General features: G+C 34.2%; 1 pseudogene; it reads left to right on the forward strand.

Annotated features, from left to right (window-relative positions):
• The window catches only part of LOC119513533, a 43,893-nt pseudogene extending 34,237 nt beyond the window's left edge, over positions 1–9,656 (forward strand).
• Positions 9,657–20,577: the final 10,921 nt, after the last annotated feature.

Consider the following 20,577-nt stretch of genomic DNA (forward strand, 5'->3'; position numbering starts at 1 on the left):
ACAGGTTGTTGGAAAAATGGCACTGAGAGACTTGCTTGACATAGGGTTGCCACAAAACTTCAATTTGTAAAAAATGCATTATCTGCAAAGCACAAAAAAGTGAAGCACAGGAAAATGATCTCTGACTGTACCACATTTTGTTCATCCATTCATTGGTTGATGTACACTTGAGTTGCTTTTATCTTTTGGCAATCATGAATAAGGCCACAGTGAACACCAGCGTGCAAATATCTGTTCAAATTCCTGCTTTCAATCATTGTGGGCATACACCTAGAAGTGAGATTGATGGGTCATATGGTAGTTCTATATTTAACTTTTTGAGGAACTGCCAAACTGTCTTCCACAGTAGCTATACCATTTTACATTCCTCCCAACACTGAACAAGTAAGTGTTCCTATGTTTCCATGCCCTCTCCAACACTTCTAAATATCCATTTCTTTAAGAGTAGCCATTCTATTGAGTATGAAATGTATCTCGTAGTGTTGATGTGCATTTCCCTAATGGATAATAAGAATCTTTTCATGTGCTTATTGGCCATTCAAATAACTTCTTTGGAGAAATGTCTCTTTAGTCTTGCCCATTTTTTAATTGGATTGTCTTATTGTTGTTGCATTGTAGGATTTCTTTATATATTCTGGATATTAAACTCTTATCAAATATGTGCTTTCCAAACATATTCTCCCACTGTGTAGCTTGCCATTTTACTTTCATGATATGGTACTTTCATGTACAAACATTTTTAATTTTCATTAAGTCTATTTATCAATTTTTCTGTTGTTTGTGGTTTGGGTGTAAAGTCTAAGAAACCATTATGAGACACACAGGTCCTGAAAATATTTCCTTATAGTTTCTTCTAGGCACTTGATAGTTCTGGCATTTATATTTAGGTCCTTGTTCCATTTTGTTTCAATTTTTTTATATGGTGTGAGGTAGGAACCCACCTTCTTTCTTTTACAATTGGAGATCCAGCTTCTTCAACACCATTTGTTGAAAAAGACAATTCTTTCTCAATTAAGTGTTCTTTGCCCCCTTGACAAAAATCAGTTGACCATAAATGTAGTGATTATTTTCTGAATTCTCAATACAATTCCATTGATCTACAGGTCTGTCCTTGTGCCATGCTGTTTTGGTTACAGTGGCTTTGTAATAAGTTTTAAGATTGGGAAGTGTCAGTCTTCCAGCTTCATTCTTTTTAAAGATGGCTTTGGCTATTCAGGCCAGTTACCCTACATATAAATTTGATGTTTGGCTTCTCCCTTTCTGTAAAGAGGGCTGTTGGAATATTGATTGAGATTGCATTGAATCTGTAAATCACCTTGAATAGAATTGACCTCTTAACAATTTATCATCTTCCAATCCATAAACATGGAAAGTCCTTTCATTTATTTAGGTCTTCTAAAATTTATATTAGCATTGTTTTATAGTTTTCTTTATACAAGTCTACATCCTTGGTTAGTTTTATTCCTAGTATTTGATTTTTTTGTTACCATAAATGGATTTTTAAAATGATTTATTCTTCCTATCATTCATTATTAGTGTATACAAACCCACTGAATCTTGGGTGTTGATCTTGTTACCTCACCACTTTGCTGAATTCATTTGCTAGCTGTAGGAGCTTTGCTGTGGATTATTCAGGATTTTCTGCGTATAAGATCATGTCATCTGCAAATCAGGAAAGTTTTACTCTTCCTTTCCAATTTGGATATCTTTTATTTCTTTTTGTTGCCTAATTGCTCTGGCTAGAACGTCCAGTAAAATGTTAAATAATAGTCATGACGGTGCACATTCTTACCTTGTTCCTGATCTTAGAGGGAAATCTTTCAGTCTTCCACCATTTTTTGATGTTTGCTCTGGGTTTTTCATATATGCCCTTTATCATGTTAAGAAAATTTCCTTCAGTTCCTTGTTTTCTAAGTGTTTTTATGAAGAAGAGGTGTCAGATTTTGTCAAATGTCTTTTTTGCATCAATTGAGATGATCATGTGGTTTTTCACCATTGATTTGCTAATGTGGTGTATTTTGCTAATTGATTTTCTTGTGCTGAACCACTCTTTCATACCTGGGATAAATCCCACTTGATTATGTGTGTAACTCTTGTCTTGTGCTGTTGGATTCAGTTTGCCAGTATTTTATTGAGGATTGTGTATCTGTATTCTTAAGAGATATTGGTCTGTAATTAGACATTGTTCTGTAATTTTATTTTGTTATATTTATCTGGCTTTGGTGTGATGAGGATGTTGGCCTTGTATAATGAATTAAGGAGTGTTTTCTCTTCTTCAGATGATGAGAAGATTTTGAGCAGGATATGTGTCAATTTTTCCTGGACTGTTTGGTAAAATTTCCCATTGAAACCATCTGGTCCTGGGCTTTTGTTTGTTGAGAAGATTTTGATTACTGATTCAATGTCTTTACTAGTCATTGGTTTGTCAGGATCTTCTATTTCTTCTTGAGTAAGTATAGGTTGTTTTTATGTTTCTAGGATTTGTCAATAGACAAAATGGTCCTGATAATGCAGGACCAATAGAATCCTCTTATAATCTTTTTAATTTCAGTGGGGCTGGTAATGTCCCCCTTTTCATTTCTGATTTTTGTTATTTGTGTCCTCCTTCTTTTTTAATTTGTCATTCTAGCTAAAGATTTGTCAATTGTATTGATCATTACAAAGAACCAACTTTTGGCTTTGTTGATCCTCTCTATTGTTTTTTAATTCTTTCTTTCATTTATCTCTGCTCTAATCTTTGTTATTTCCTTTCTTCTGCTTGATTTGAATTTAGTTTGCTCTTCATTTTATAATTCTCCCAGGTTTGAGATTCAATCTCTGATTTGAAATATTTCTTTCTTTTTTTTTAAGTGTAAGCATTTAGCTATATGTCTTTGCTGCATCCCATATGATTCTGTATGTTGAATTTTTTTTTCATTTGCCTCAAAATATTTCCTAATTTCCCTTATGATTTCTTTTTTAACCCATTGGTTGTTTAAAAGTATGTTGTTTAACTTCCACATTTTTTTTTATTTTCCATTTCTCCCTCTGCAATTGATTTCTAACTTCATTCCATTATGATCAGAGAAGATACATTGTATGATTTTGATATTTTTGAATTCATTAGTATTGCTTTTGTGATTCTACATGTGGTCTATTCTGGAGAACAATTCCTGTATACTCAAGAAGAATGTGTATTCTGTTGTTGTCGGGTGAAGTGTTCTATATATATCTGTTAAATCTAGTTGGTTTAGAGTATCATTCAAGGCTCGTATTTCCTTATTGATATTCTGTCTAGATATTCTATCCATACTGAATGCTGTGAATTAAAGTCTTTTAACATTGAACTGTCTATTTCTCCATTCAAATCTCTCAGTATATGCTTCATTAATGTGGTGCTTTGCTGGTAGTTGCATACAAATTTGTAATTGTTATGTCTTGTTGAATTGACCCTTTGATCAATACATAATGACCATCTTTGTCCCTCACAACTGTGTTTTGACTTAAAGTCTATTTTATCTAATATTAGTACAGCTACCCCAGCTCTCTTTTCATTACTATTTATATGGTGTATATTTTTTCCATCCTTTCACTTTGAAACCTACTTATGCCTTTGAATTTAAGGTGAGTCACTTGCAGATGGCATATAGTCAGGTCATGCTTTTAAATTCATTCTTCCAATCTCTGTCTTTTGATTGGAGAGTTAAATCCATTTACTTTTAAAGTCACTACTGATAATGCAGGACTTTCTTCTGCCATTTCGCTATTTTCTCTTTGTAAGTTGTTTTGGTTGGCATCTGAAATGCAGATAACATAAAATGGGTTGGCTTTTACAATGGGGATTTATTAACTTACGAGCTTATAGTTCCGAGGGCATGAAAATATCCAAGTCAAGTCTTCAACAGGTGACACTTTCTTCCTTAAGACCATCTGCTGGTCTCCTCTGTCACATGCTGGTGCACATGGCCGTGTCTGCTGGTCTCACCCTTCTCCCCTGGATTTCTTCTCTTCTGGATTTCTTGCTTCCATGGTTTTCTCTCAGTTCTGTGTCCTTCTCTCTCAGCTTCTGTGTCTTTTTTCTCTGCATCTTTCTCTGAGTTTCATCTTCTTATAAAGGCTCCAGGAAGAGGATTAAGACCCACCTGGGGCACACCTCAGCTGAAATAATCTAATAAAAATTTCCCACCCACAGGAATGGATTTGCTCTAAGAATATGATCTCTTGGGGGTAATAAAGCCTCCAAACCATCTCCTAAATCTTGCACATTTTTTTGTCCCTCAATTCTTCTGTTAATGCCCACTTTCATAATTATTTGATTTTTTTGTTTTTTTTGTTTGTTTGTTTGTGTGTTTTTTTGGTATTTCAGCCTACTGAATCTCTTCTCTGTTCTTTCTGGATATATTTTTCAATACATTCCCTATGGTAACCATGGTGTTAAAATTTAATATCTTAAATATGCAACAATCATATTTGATACCAACCATATTTGATACCAACTAGGCTTCAGTAGCCTCTACATACACTGTTTCTATACCTCACTTCCCTCTTTTTTCTGTACATGTTACAATTTATAACAAGTATATTGTATATACAAAAGTATGTATTTATCATTACTTTTTATTCATTTCAGCACCTGTAGGATATAAAAAGTGAAGTTACATACCAAAAAATACAATAGTACTGGTTTTTATAATTACTCTTAACCAGAGGTCTTTATTTCCTTATGCCACTGTGAACCACTGTCCAGTGTCCTATACTTCCAGTCTAAAGAACTCACTTTAGCATTATTGCTTGAAGGGCAGGTCTGATGGTGATAAGCTTCCTCTGCTTTTGTTTATCACATAATGTCTTAATCTCTCCCTCATTTTTGAAGGAAAGTCTTTCTGAATAGAAAGTTCTTGTTTGTAAATTGTTTTCTTTCAGCACTTTAAGCGTTTCAACCCACTGTTTTCTTGCCTCCATGGTTTCTGATGAGAAATCAGAACTTAATCTAATTGGGACTCCCTTTGATATAACATGTTGATATTCTCTTGCAGCTTTCAGAACTCTCTACTTGTCCTTTGCATTTGATAGTTTGATCAGTATATGATGGGGGCATCTTTTTATTCGAGTTTATTCCATTTGTTTTTCTCCGTGTTTCTTGGATATCATATTCACATCTTTTGCTAAGTTTGGGAAGTTTACTATCATTATTTTGTTTTAATATTCCTTCTGCCACTTTTTCTCTTTTTTCTCCTTCTGGGACTCCCATGTGAATACTGGTATGCTTGATGGTGTCCTACAGGTATCTTGGGCTATTTTTGCTTTTCATAATTTTTTTTCTGTTCTTCAGCCTTACTCATTTCAATTGTCTTGTGTTCAAGTTCACTGATTCTTTTTCCTGCCAGTTCCATTCTACTGTTGAAATTCTCCTGGGAACTTTTCATTTCAGTTACTGTGTTCTCCAACTCCAGTAGTTCTGTCTGGTTCCTTTTTAAAATGTCTGCTTCTTGACTGAGATTCACATATCATTCATTCATTGTTTTCCTGATATCTTTTAGTTCTTTCTCTGATTTTCCTTCGTTACCTTGACCACATTTAAGATTATTTTTTAAAAGTCTTTGTCAGTTATGTCCACAGTCTGGACTTCTGCATTGATGTTTTCTGGGTTTTTATCCTCTTCACTGGGATGGACCATCATTTCCTGTCTGTCTTATATTCTTTTGTTGCACACTGTACCTTTTAATATTTTAAAGTGTTAACTCTGAGATTTATTCCATTTGATGTCTGTTTCTTGAATTTGTAACCAGCTGGTGATATGTCTGAGGTTTTCTTGAATATCAGGATCTAAGAAAACCAAGTAAATCTAAGCAAAAAATACCTTTCACCATGTTTGCAAATTGGCTTTGGTTTGGCTGGTGCTGTATTTCAGAGTCCAGCCCTCCTATCAGGCAGGCCAACCCAAGGTAACTGTAAAGTGCAGGGTCCTCCATTTTTCTTCTGGAGCCTGTCCTGTCCTGGGCTTATGCTTCCCAGTGATCTTAGGAGTTCCCCTGTTTAAAGGAGTCTGAATGTCCCCTCTGCTTCCCAGAAACAAATCGCTCTCTCCCAGGTCTTGCACTACAGGAGTCAGTGCAGGTAAGCCTGTACCCTAAGCCATCTGCTTCAATAGTTTTTAATATTGCTTTCATTGTTTCAAGTTGTTTTTGCCTGGAGGGAAAATTCTGGAGGGGTAGTGTGCTGGAGAGGAGTTTCCCAAGTCAGTCTTTCCCAGCAGGAACGGGTACTCACAAAGGGATTTCCTGACAGCTCCAAACTGCCCTAGGGAAGGAATGAGGAAAGGGCCTGGAAGGGGACCAGGAGCCTCTACTGTGGCTTCCCAAAGCTGTGCTTTCTTGACATGGCTCTTGTCAAGCCAATGCATCACTCATCCTCTGCAGCTCCAAGGAGCCATATCGCCTTTAAGTCTCCTCTCCTGCCTTTACCTGGGCAGGTTGGAACAATGGCCACTCTCAGAGCCCAACTCCCATCCATCCTTAGTAGCTAATCAAAAGCAGTGATCAGCTATTGGCCTGTTTCCCTCTCACTCCTCTTCCCACATCTCGATCTTGGGGAAATGGATTTTTATCTCTGTGTGACACCAGCAAATTATGCCAGGGGCTAGGCCTCATTGCTGCCTGCCGCAAGAGTGGGGGATTGGCACCAGTAACCACCATGTGGAGAGGACAATTTACTGGTATTTATTGTAATTTACCAGTCTCTTCCTCCCAGTTTTCTTTGGATGCTGTATGTATTCTACTGGACTACAGAGTTTTGAAATAGTTGATTCAGACAGTTCCTGCCTGTTTAATAGTTGTTCTGGTAGAAGAACTGGTTCCTGGAGCTTCTTAGTCCACACTATTCCCATAATCCAGTACTTACCTTTTATATTTTTTACTTTTCCATTTTCCCTCTATTATTGTGTTAGCTATATATTCTTTTCCTTTTCCTTTTTGTGGTTACCATAGTGATTAAAACATGCATCCTTGACTATAAATTAGTACTTTTTCAGTGCTTAGACAATGCAGGGATCTTGGAATGGTTTAACTCAATTTATCTGCCCCTCCTTTTGTGTTACAAAATGTGATGCAGTGTAAAGCCAAGAAGACTTTGATATTATTGCTATTTGACTCAATATTAATTTATATTTACCCACAAACTCTTTCCATCATCATTCATTCCTTTCTTCATTTTATTCTGCTTGGGGATCATTTTCCTTCCACCTGAAGTCATCTATGTAGTATTTTGTTTTTAACATAACTCTGCCAGCAGCAAATCCACTTAGTTTTATTTTCCTGAAAAGGTTTATTTCATTTTAATTTTTGGGAGACATTGACACTGGGAATAGGATTCCCTTTCAGCACTTATGATATCCTATCGTATTTTGGTTTCATTGTTTCTCTTAAGAATTTGCTGTCAACCTTACTTGCTCTTTTAAAGGTGATGTGTCTATTATCTTGATATATTATATGATTTTATTTTTTTCTTTGGATTTAAGCAGATTTACTATAGTGTGCCTAGATGTATTATTGGTTATATATGCCATTCTCAGGGTTGTCAGAACTTTTGGACTTTGTAGTTAATGTTTTCCATCACTTTTTGAAAACTTAGCTGTTATATATTCAAATACTGTTGCTGTCCCAGTCATTTTCTGTGTTCTTCTTCTGGGACTCAATTAGGTATATATTAAATCTTTTCACTATACCGTCAATTTCTCTTATGCTCTTTTATTTGTTTTTCTTCTGTTCTCTGTGCTTCAGTTTGCATGTTTTTATTAACTCATTTTGCATTTTATTAATCCTCTATTCTCTATTCTCTAGAAGACTCATATTTTAAGTTCTTAATTTCAATTATTTTATTTTTCAGTTATAAATTTCCATTTATTTGTTTTTACATATCCTAATTTGCTGCTGAATTTCTTAGTATTTTCATCCTCTCTGTCCATCTTTTCCTCTATTTATTTTAATAAATCAATCATATTTACATAAAAGTTCTTTCCTACAAATTTCCAATATATTCATCATTTGTGGTTTCTCTTCTGTTTTTCATTTTTCTGTTTCTGTTTTCAATTTTTTTTCTCATGTTCTTAAAGTCTTATCTTTTTATAGTTGATTGTCATTCATACATTGTTGGTATGGTAGATGCTCCATATCATATGATCTTCCTTCAGAGAAAGTTCATTTTTCTTCTGCATGGCATATAGAATGCATGCTTTATCTAATTAGTGGCTGAGCTAAGTCAAGAGCAATTGCATTTTGGGAATTATTTTGTCCTCTTCTTGTTTGCTTCAGTTCCAGTGTATCCCTTCCACCACTTCCTAAATAGAGCTTAGTTCGTTCACCTGAGTCCCTGTCCTGAAAAGGAATCTTTGTCTACTCAGTTTCACAAGAGTGCCAACAACTTCACAGTTTTTCAGTCTTTCTGCTTTTCCTTTTAGCTCCCATTTGTGCATCCTCAGAAACTGTCAATATCCTGTGAGGAAAAGTTTCCATAAGTTAGGGTCAGTTTTCTACCCTCTCTCTTTTCACTAGGCTCTTAGCTCCACAGGTCTCAAAATTCTACCAAAATCTCTGCTGTTTTCTCTGTCCCCAGGTAGTGATCTTTTGCATGAGGAAAGTCTGCATTCTCAGGCTTTTATCCTGTATCCAGGAAGAAACTATCATCAGTCTATGAGGTCATTCCTTCCCTCCAAAATATTTTGTCCCCTATAGTCCTGTTTGGTTTTGTAGTTTTCCAATTCCTTTAAAACATGCATTTTAAAAAATATTATTTTATTGTTGTTCTCGAAAGGAAATGTTTGTCTACTGCAAGTTGCTCCATACCAAGAAGTGGAAGTACCTCTGAAATAATATTTTTTTAAGTGATCAATACATTAACAAGGAAAAGACTTACTTAAAAGACTTAATATCTACATATAAGAGCTCAAGTTCTAAAATAATAAACTCAGATACTTAAAAAAAGACTGGGGAGTGCTGTTCCCTGGTGGGGGCTGTTCTTGGCGGTTCTGGGGTCTCCAGCATTTTTTCCCAGTGGTAGACCTGAATCTGTCTGAAATGGAGGCAGTGGAGCTTGAGATTATTGCTGGTGTGAAATGATTGAGTAAACTGGTGGTGGTTGGAGCAGATTGTGTTGGGAAAAGCACACTGATAATCCAGCTACTCCAGAACCACTTTGTAGATGAGTTTGATTCCACCATAGAGGATTCTTACTGAAAACAGGTGGTTATAGATGGTGAAACCTGTCTGTTGGATATACTGGATACAGCTGGACAAGAGGAATACAGTGCCATGAGAGACCAATACATGAGGACAGGTGAAGCCTTCCTTTGTGTATCTGCCATCAATAATAGCAAGTCATTTGCACATATTAACCTCCACAGGGAGCAGATTAAGCAAGTTAAAGATTCAGATGATGTACCTATGGTGCTGGAAGGAAACAAGCAGGATTTGCCAATAAGGACAGTTGACACAAAACAAACCCATGAACTGGCCAAGAGTTATGGGATTCCATTCATTGAAACCGCAGCCAAAACCAGACAGGATGTTGAAGATGCCTTTTACACACTGGTAAGAGAAATACATTAACACCGAATGAAAAAACTCAAGAGCAGTGATGATGGGACTCAAGGTTGTAAGGGGTTGCCATGTGTGGTGATGTAACAAGTTACTTATAAAGTTCTATCATCAGAAAAGAGCCACTTTCAAGCTGCACTGACACCTGCTCCTGACTTCCCTGGAGGAGAATATTCCTGTTGCTATCTTCAGTCTCATAAAGAAGCTCCTGCTACTTCCCCAACTCTCAGTAGATCAGTACAATATTCTTTATTTGAGACGTTCTCAGAATAACTACCTCCTTAGTCGGTTGTCTGACCAAAGAAATGCATCTCTTGTTACTCCCCAGTATTTTCTGCCCTGGGTGTCCTCCTTCCTCCCACCCCGCCCCCTCCCTCCGCCACCATCGGAAAAGCAATTCATGCTCCGAAGCAGAGAACCAAACTGTAGACATGAAATTCTGTTGAAAACAGTGTCTTGAGCTCTAAAGTAGTTGAACTTGGAACTATGTTGGTTTTTGGAAAAATGTCATAAAATTACTTACTGTTTTGCAGAGAATATAGTTAATGTTGCTGTTTGGTTTGTTTATAATGTTATTGGTTGCATTCTCTAAACTAGCATCTGCTCTGTATTCATAAATACAAAAGTGAGTACTGACTTTTGAGTCTATCCTAGTCTTCTCAACTTCATGTAATTAAATCCAACTTTGACAACAAAGTGCCTTTTTCCTAGAAGACTTCCTTTACAATAGACTTCCTTTACAATACTTCAGTGGAGTTGATATCTCAAAAAACATTATGAAAATGAATGTCTGAGATACATTTATGATCAGTCTGTCCTCTGAAGGAAAGATACATCTGTATGGTAGCAAATACCATTTCTTACATGTATTAAGTTGCTCCTCCAGAGGCCTGTTTTTGGGTTCTCCAAGGAGAAAGTGGAAACTGGAAACAATTATGAATAATCTCACTTAATTTTTAAATAATCTCCACATTTTTTTGTAAGCTACTACCTATAAATTGTACGTTATTTGTTTCTTCTAGCTTACTGATAAACCTGTGTTCGATGAACTTCCACTTGTATTCAAATTTGGGTCACACCAGAGAGCTCTACATTTGCAGGTGTTCAAATATTGTAAAAAAGTTGGGTGCCTTTTTTGTTAAATATCTGTGATCAATTATTTTCAAGCATCAAATGCAATGTATTAACAGACAAGTTACATTTTCACTGCATATCATAGTATCTTGATGATGTATATAATTATTGCCCTCAATCTCCTTCTCATTCCACCCTGTGCCCCTCACCCCACATCAATGGGTACTTGATTAGTTATTTCATTTGGGTAAAGTATGGTGCTAATGAACTAGGGTCACAGTTTCAAAACTTGAACAAGCCAGTTAGCATCACAGAGAGAGAAGTTCTTCCACATTAGCACAATGTACTCGATAATTCCAGCTTGTGGTTTTGCCAGATGCATGCTGTAGGCCTTGCAAGGAAAGAGGTCACTTAGCACAAATCCTTCACCATGACCTGGTATACTAAGGAAGGCCCGTTTAGAATTCTTTATGAATAAAGTATTTAGACCTTTTTCTAAGCCGTGTAGAAATTCTAAATTAAGCCAGTAATTTTTCATGTTAAATATTTTTATGAGAATGAGAATGCCTCAAATCAAAACTAAAAAGTTTTTCTTTATATACAATATCCTCTGAAGGATTTAAACAGATTCTATTAATTAGTCTTTGCATACCAGATAGCCAAAGCTGATGAGTTTGTTCAAAATAAGTAGTCTTTGAATTGAAATTGCTGTTTGAGAAAGGAATAGAAAATACAAAATAGACTTGGATAACTTTTGATAAAAGAATAATTCCAAATGGCCACTCTCTGTTCTGATCTTCTAATTCTCAGGTCCTCCATCTAGTATGAATCTTCGTTTGATAAGCAAACTCCATATTACCTTCAGATGAATTCAGAAGAGGGGAAGAAACATACTGTGCCCAGAATGTAATACACCCGGAGACTTATGCTCCTTAGTGCTGATTCTGGGAGCTTTCACAGTACTGTTATCTACTGTAAACAGAGGCTCTCTCCTTTATTTTTGCCCCTTTTGGAGCATTGCTCTGATGTTTCCTTGAGGCTTGATTGAGGCTTACCACCTCAACCAATCTTCTTCTTTTTTAAAGTGTCTATATGACAGGTAGCTTGACTCTTTTCCTAAAAAGTCTATTAAATTTAATGTTAAATTGAAGAGAAAGAGATAGTTACTCATTTCAGGCTCTTGTGCCCTTATCTCCTTATAGTTTTCTCAAGTATGTTCTAAGTACCGAAGTATCTAAATAGGACCAAAAGTCAGACTTGAGAATGTTCTTTTATTATCATCTTAAGAAGTTGAACTTAAGTGTGAGTTTTGGCACAATAGTGTGACAAAACTATAGTTTAAAAAAGAGCTGAATAACTTCAGTTAGTGTGGTATAAAATGTAGTGTTTTGAATATGTTTGTGATTGCTAAAAACAATGTTAGGTTACCTCAAAATCTGAAAATCTCCTTCCCCAAGTTAAGTGCCTGGCAGCTGTCATAAATTACATACTCCTTCATATATATATATATTTTTTTTAAGGTTGCAAGTTAAAGAGTAAAAATAAGAGGTTCTGTTTATCTAAAGATACCATAACTAATCTGTTAATAAATCTTTTAAGTGCTGTTTTACGCAAAGCTTACTATAGAATGTTACTTGGTAATGAAATATCATACGTAATTACAATTAGCACTTTAGGAGTGTAATAGGCAAAATTAATCACAATTTTATTTTAGTGGATCCCATAGTCTTTCACCATCCTTTCAACTTCTGTGAATTTTTTTGTCTTGACTTGAAAGCAAGGACAGAGAAAAACTTTAAAGAGATAGGTTGGGTTTTTCCCATTCCAGAATTTTTCAGCATAATCAGATTTTGCTTCACATTTACAGTCACGAACATATTAGCTGGCAGCTGCAACTGAAAATCAAAAAATGGTGCATTCTGCTTCTTGTAATTCATCTTTGCTAATAAATTACAGGAAGAGAGGATAATTAATTAGGGAAAATATTTTATTTGGGTGGTTGCTATAAACAAGGAACTATAATTCTTGTACATTACTTCTCTTCTTTGCTAAGTTTCTTTAAGCAGTCTAACATACCACAAAATTATTTTAAGATATTTTGTTTTCTATAAGAATTGTTTTAAAAGTGTTCTTGTTATCAGAGAAGTTGCAGGTATATTTCAAAATATAACATGATTTTAAAAAGCCTAAGAAGCAATTACATGAACTCTATTCTGGAGGGGGAGGAGGCTCTCAATGGAAGTTGTATGACATATTTCTATGCCATCAAATATAGGTAAAATATCAATTGTGCAATTCTGCTGTTTAAATGGGAACTATTGGCCTCCTTTGCCCTTAAAAAAAGGGCTGATATATTCAGTTGACTATTTTATTGTAAATTAATCCATTCTGATTTTTTAAATTTGATTGAATATTTTTTTCTTTTTAAATGGTTTTTTAAAAATAAAAACTGGAAGTTCCTTGCTTTCCCCTAAAAAAAAAAAAAAGACTGGGGAAATATGTTCAGCAAATATGAAAAGTGTTAATATCTATGTCATACGAAGAGTTTATAGAAGTTAATAAAGCATTAATACCTCAATAACTAGATGGGTAAAGTTTATGAAAAGTTTTAATAAGATGGTAGATTTAATAAAAAACCACTTAATGTGCTAAATGGATTGATTTATCAAAATGCAAATTAAAACAAGTATTTTTGCCCATTAAATCAGTTCTGATAACTGTTAGATATTATTTCCTAGAGACTGGACCCTGATCCTTAATGTCAGCTGTTAGCTGGATTTTTGTTTTAAATTGAAAAACTTTTGCCTTCATATGCTGGTGCTACCAACTGCCTTACCACAATTAGTGCCTGCATCTTGAGATTCATGCTGCTCTGCTCCAATCTACCAGTTTATACTTTGATATTATTGCCAGTTCAAATCAGGTCTGCCTTATCTCCTTCAACTATGATTTTGGTTTGCTTGCCAACCTTGATGTTGCCCACTTTATACTTAAATTAATTCCCTTGGTGCTTTCCCTTCCAAGTCTTTCCTCCCTTGCTATACTGAAGTCCTGTCATTTCAAATACTTAAGAACATAAGAGTTACAACAATATCCACTGTTGATGAGGTAGTGTTAAAGTTGGCAATTTCAAACTTTGGTAGTGTCCTAGCAAACTAGTAACTATGTGAGGAAAATGGAGATATACCGTAAAATCTTCAAAAGTAAGAGAATGGTTAAGGAAATGATCAGTTTATTCATTTTTATACACATACTATTTAAAATAGCTTACAAAATATTTGTAACATCGTGGGTAAAAATAAATACATAAAAAAATCAAACATAAGAAAAAATGAGTAGAGAAAATAAATAAGGCTAGAACAACAACAAAAAATTACATGAAATACTGTCCTTGAGTTTTGGAATAGCCTTGCCTCTGCTTTTCAGCTTCCTACCAACCAAAGAGGAGAAAGAAGCATAGTCAATTATAATGCTCACAAGTGTCTTTACAATTAAAACAAATGATTTGATTAAGAGCAAGATAGCTTTTCCTAAGACCTAAGAGAAATACCTGTCATAGGTAAATTCCCTCCCACTCAGATGTAGTAATTTTCAAACAATTTTTTTAAAGCAGCAAACTCCTTTTTCATAAGAAGCCTTACATAAATCCCCAATATTTAAAATAGCAAATTCTATTAAAGGGAGCTGCTGGGATATAAGAAACTGGTATGGTTTTCTTAGCAAAGAGTGATCTTAGAACAAAAAAGTGCAAAGCAGTGGAAAGATTTCAGGTTAGAAAGACGGTCCAGACACCAGTTCAATCATTTACTGTGTGAGACTGAGCAAATCATTAATGTCTTTGAATTTTGGTTTCTTCAGTTTTGAAATGTATAACCCTTCCTTATATTGGAAGGAAGTTTAAATAAATGAGATAAAGTATTTCAAGCATCTGGTACATAAGATGTGCTAGAAAAATATTGGTTTCTTTCCTTTTCTGTTTTTAGTGATTCACATTTCCTGTATCTTCTCGGGATGATTCTGTTTTCATAAGTTTATATATTAATCACTTTATGGACAAGAGTCTTCAGTGGGCCAAGACGTACTAGCTAATTAATTACTAATAATTAAGGTCCTGGTATTTGTGCCAGATTTTGTTCCAGGCACAGTACTTGGGTGCTGGTAAATACTTATAATTGTTTAATCTTCATTTCTATCTGTAGTTATATCCTCTCTTTCATATATAATGTTAAAAGTGCTTGCATCTTCCTTTTTTTTTGACTGGTGTTATCTGCAGTTTATCTCTTTTAATGGTCTTTTCAAAGAGCCAGAACTTATATTTATTTATCATTCAATTGCTTTTTCTCATTTATAAATTATTAATCTATAATTTTATATTTATTATTTCTTCCCTGCTTTCTTATACTCATTTTAAAGAATTATTTCTAGCTTCCTGGCTTGAATGATAAATTCATTTATTTTCATTTTTTCTTGTTTAAAATAAAATAATTTAAGCGTTAAATTTTCGTCTGGGTATAAATTTGGCAGCATCCCACCAGTTTTAAACCTTCTGTGATTACAGTTTTGATTTCATCTTTGATCTGAATTGAAAGAATTTTCTCCCTTAAAGTGGTAGAAACTACTGGTTGCTCCAGCACCCCTTATATGGTAAATTTTTTTAGCTGGGTACATAGCATCCAAAAGACTATACTTTCCAGCCTGCCTTGCAGTTCAATGTTGCGAAGTAACTAAATTTCCTGAAGAAATGTGAATGAAACTGATGAAACAATGAAGTGATGCAAGCCCTTACTCTTAAAGGAAAAGGGTGTGCTTTCCCCTTCTCAAAGCCTGAAATGCGGACATGGACAGAAGAAATGGAACATTTGTTTTGCACCATGGAATGGAAGCGACAGATTGAGGTGTGTGGAATAAGCATAAAGGAAACTGGGTCCCTGCCACCAAGAAGCTCCATATCTACCCTGATGGTTTATGACAGATTGCTTGTGAGAAAGAAAGAAACTTCTGTCTTGTTAAAGGACTGTCAATTTGAATCCCTGTATCAGCAGCCATAATTTTATCTAAGTAAAGATTAGTTCATTCATTTTTATTCACATACTACCTTAGTACACATACTATTTAAAATAGCTTACATAAATATTTATAACGTCATGGGTTAAAATAAATACATAAGCTAATGAAACATAAAATTTAGTTTTATTGCATTGCTATCAAACAAAATAGATTTATAATTTCTGCCCAGAATATGTCAAAAATATTTTAGTTGCCTATTAAATGATCAATTTTTGTAAATATTTTCTCTATTCTTCATTAGTATTCAAAGCTATATAACTGTTCATGTGTTTGTTTAAGTTTTGCATATGTTTATATTTATATATTATTCAATCTACCTCATTAACCATATTACCACTTTCTAAATTATGCTCTATAAAACACTACTTCTATGGAATATTAATAGATTCACCTCAAAATAAAAATTGTAATGGTCTCTGTATGCTTTGTTCCCTGTTTTTGTTGCAGTGGTGAATAACAAAAACTGAACTAAGCTAAACTGTTTTCTAATTCACAGGCTGCGTTAACTTGGGCAAGTTATTTACATTTGCTTTTCCTTTGTGTGCATGTCGGTAAAATAAAGGAAATAACTACCTACCTCATAGGAAATTTATGAGATCTTTAATAGTGAATATATGTTCAATACTTAGAACAGCACCTGGCAAAGAGTAGGCATTTTTTTTCCCCCAACAGCTAGCTATTGACATATTGCATTCAAATGCCTCTGAGAAACAATGCAGTAATGGAATCTGCCTAATATTGTTTAACCTAGCACCTCCCAAATTTATTCAAGCTGGGATATTATGGTCATGGTCAATGGCGGGGGGCCGGGTGTGTTATATTGAATATTGATATTGGAAATGTTGAGCCAGATTATTCAGATGTACTGCATATTGGGAATACATTTTAACACAGGGTGCATGGATGCAATTTAAGAGGTCCATAAACCTCTTGGAATTGACATAAGATTTATATTTATTTATATGTGTACATATTTCTTGGAAAAGGATCCATGGAATTTATCTGATTCTCAAATTTCTTTACATGTATTTCTATGTTTAATTGAAAAATTAGAGAATAAAGATAGCATGTCTTCTACTATTGTTTTGTTGAAAATTTCCCTCTATATCTCGTGGCTTGGGCATATTTTTAAATAGCACCATTTTTTCCTAAAAATTTAACATTCATATCTTTATTTTAAGCCATTTCCTCTATGACTAGAAAATGACCTTTTTTTTTGCCTCTCTTAATGTTTCTTTTTTCCCTTTAATTGTAATTTGTCTGATGGTAACATTGCAACTCCTTATCTCTTTATTTACCTTTGACCATTCATTAACCCTTAATTTTTTTATATTACTTCTTTAGTAAAATCCTATAGGTAGACATTCCATATGGAGCCAATCAGCATAAAACTGGATATTTCATTTTAAACCAATCAAACATCAAATCTTTTATGTGATGATTTTACACCATCTACATATTTGCTGTAATTGATATGTTTTTTTGTGATATTGCTTTATGCTTTCAATTTCATCATTTATTCTTTTTCTTTCCTTTTTTTCTCTTTTAATATATGAATAATAATTCCTTTTCATTTACATTTTATGGGTATTTATTTTATTTTAATTCTATTAATGGCAAATTTCAAGATTTTCAGTATGATTTTATAATGTATCTTTTAAAATTTTCAAGCAAGTGAAAAATATTTTTATGCACCTTTAATATAAATTCACTAAATTTTTTACAGCTTTCCCTTCTTTCTTTCTCCCCAGTTCTATCAAAATAATTGGAATTTTGGCATCAGATTATATGTATTAGGTTATTTTTACTATAAAATTTTAGAACATTTAAATTCAAGTTTTTACTGGCTACGCAACAATAATTTAGAAACCTCTGTTTTGAATGGTTTGGTACTTAACTTACCACATGTCTTTTTTATCATATTTTTCTCACTTTTGAGTTCTTATTATTGATTTCTCTTTCATTCAAGTAGGATACATATTCAGGTAAGGATCTTACAATGTCAGCAGAGAATTCTTCATTTAAAACTATTTTGGCTCATTTTAAATAAATACTTTTGTAAGAGTGGATGAAAACAAAAGCTTTACAGTCAGTTAGATATCAGTCGAATTTCATCTTTAACAACTATTTACCCGTTTGATCTTGGGCAAATTATACTTAAACTTTATGTGCTTCAGTCACCTCATCTTCAAAGTGAGGATAACAGCAGTTCCTTCATAGAATTTTTTTTTTTCAGTGAGAATTAATGGAATAATATATATTGTATAGTATATACACAATACATTTTCTATTTGGAATTTGAAACATTTTCCTTTTGTCAATAAACAGATTTTGCGTCTATAGTTAAGGGTGGGTTATTTTTCAATATTTTTTCATGGAAAACATCAGCATTTTCAAAATAACTACACTGGTCTCTTCATCCTGGGGATATTTTTTTCTATTTTATGTTTGATGTTTCATTTCTCTCACATTTTTCAGAGCTGTCCTTTAGGTAACAACAAATATATATATGATGACTTGTTTTTCATAAATATCACTTATATTTCATCATTACCATCAATTTGTTCTTTTCTTCTATTTCTTTGTTGATCTTCTCAAGCTTATGTGCTACATCATCATTAAACTTTTCAGAGTATCAGTGGATTTTCATTTTTAATTATTATCTTTCATTTCTTTGCAATCCTTTCTTATTTTAAGTCATTCTGTTATTTTCTTTGGACACGGGCTCTCTTCATGGCTTTATTTTTTTTTATAAAAAACAATGTTTGCATACTTTTGTGAATGGTAATTGTTTTCCAGTATTTCTTCCTGGTTCTCACAGCAGACCATTTTCAGAAACAGAGGCCTTCCTCTAAGCCATCCAAATGCTATTTCCTTTCCATTGCTTTGTATTGTTATTTGACAGACTCAGGTTTGGCCTTTATTTCTTTGTTTTACCCATTCTTAAGCAAGACACTATCTAAATATTCTGCAAGTGAGTCAGTTAAGATGGTGAGTAAATTTCTTTTGTCCTAGCCTGTTTTCCAACAGTGATTTTGAATAACTTTTTCAGATGTAAAGCTGAATGGAGAAGATGATACACACATGTATATCCTGACATGTTTCACATTATCTATCAGATTTTACCAATTATTCCTCCCCTCATTTGAAATAACTTTTTATATCCATTATTGATACTCTGAAATTCCAAAATAATACAGTGCATAAAATATAATTGATCAGGATGCATAGTTTATCAGAGTTTTTCAAGGCTCCACTATTTTCTGCTGAGATTTATTTGTGGGTATTATAACTTCTAGAACCACTGTGCCATCTCCAGCATCCTCTCTCATTTCTCCCCAGTTGTTTTCTTGGATGTGAAGTCTCTACCTGAATATTGAAAGGTGGAGGTGGGAAGTTAATGAAACAATATTCAACCAATCTCACCTAGTGGTAGCTGAGGAGTAGAAAATGGAAAATGTCTTTCTTTTGGATGATTTAGTCCCCAAGGGCAGATATCAGGGTGTCTCAGTTGATGGGCATGTTAGCAAGATGTTCTCTTATTTCTCACATCAATAGCTTATGATTATCAAAGTATAAACCAAATACCACCACCCCCCCAAAAAAAAAATCTGTTTATCTTCCTAAATTTGAATCCTTTCTTCAAGGCTTCCACTCTTGAGTACTTGTGATTCATCCTGAGAAGCTACATGATACAGTGCAAAAAGCAAGATATTTGAAGCAGATTTTCTGAGTTCGAAACTCAGATCTGAATATTCAATTTGCTTCTCTGAGTCTCCATTTCTTCACCACTAAAATGTTTTCATCATATCTTCCCTACCAATGCTAAATAATTTTCATGATGATTGAAGGAATCATAAAATATTTTTAAATTACAAATACCAGAAATCAAAACATATTAAAAATTTCAGAGTGTAACTAAAGCAGTGCTTAGAGGGAAATTTAAAGCACTAAATGTATTTATTAGAAAAGAATAAAGGTCTTAAATCAATATTTTATGTTTCCACCTTAAGAATCTATCCACCCTAAAAAGAGTAAATTAAACCCAAAGGAAGAGGAAAGCAAATAATAAAGAGTAGATACCAGTGAAATAGAAAATTGAAAACCAATGGAGACAAACCTATAGAACCAAAAGTTAATTAAAGTATCAATAAAATTGAAAAATATTTTGCCAAACCAACTGAAAAAAAATAGACGTGTTACCATTATCAGAAATGAAAGAGAAGATATCACAACAGATCCCACAGACATTACAAGGGTAATAAAAGAATACAATGATTAAGTTTATGCCAATAACTTTGATAAAATCAATGAAATAGACAGATACCTCATGTTCCAGTTTGCTAATGCTGCTGTTATGCAAAACATCAGAAATGTATTGGCTTTTATAAAGGGGGTTTATTTGGTTACAAAGTTGCAATTCTAAGGCCATAAAACTGGCCATACTAAGGCATCAACAAGAGGATACCTTCACTGAAAAATGGCCAATGGCATCTGGAACACCTCTGTCAGCTGGGAAGGCACAAGGCTGGCATCTGTTGATCCCGGGTTGTGTTCCAGCTCCTGTCTCAGCTCTTGTGTGTTCTTAGTTCTTTCTCCAAGATGTTTCTCTCTAAGAGCCTGGGATTCCTGTCTTAGCATATCCCAGGGAAAACTCTGGGGTTCATCTCTTAGGTAAACATCCTTCTGTCTGCATCTCCAAGCATGTCTAAGCATCAGTGTCAGCAAGCATCTAGGCCTGTGTGGCTCTTTTTAAAGGACTCCAGTAAAATAACCAAGACCCACACTGACTGGGTGGGGCCACACCTCCATGGAAACAAATTCAATCAGAGTTATCACCTACAGTTGGGTGAGTCAGATCTCCATG

The sequence above is a fragment of the Choloepus didactylus genome, chromosome 2 (genome assembly GCF_015220235.1).
Source record: "Choloepus didactylus isolate mChoDid1 chromosome 2, mChoDid1.pri, whole genome shotgun sequence".
Lineage (NCBI taxonomy): Eukaryota > Metazoa > Chordata > Mammalia > Pilosa > Megalonychidae > Choloepus > Choloepus didactylus.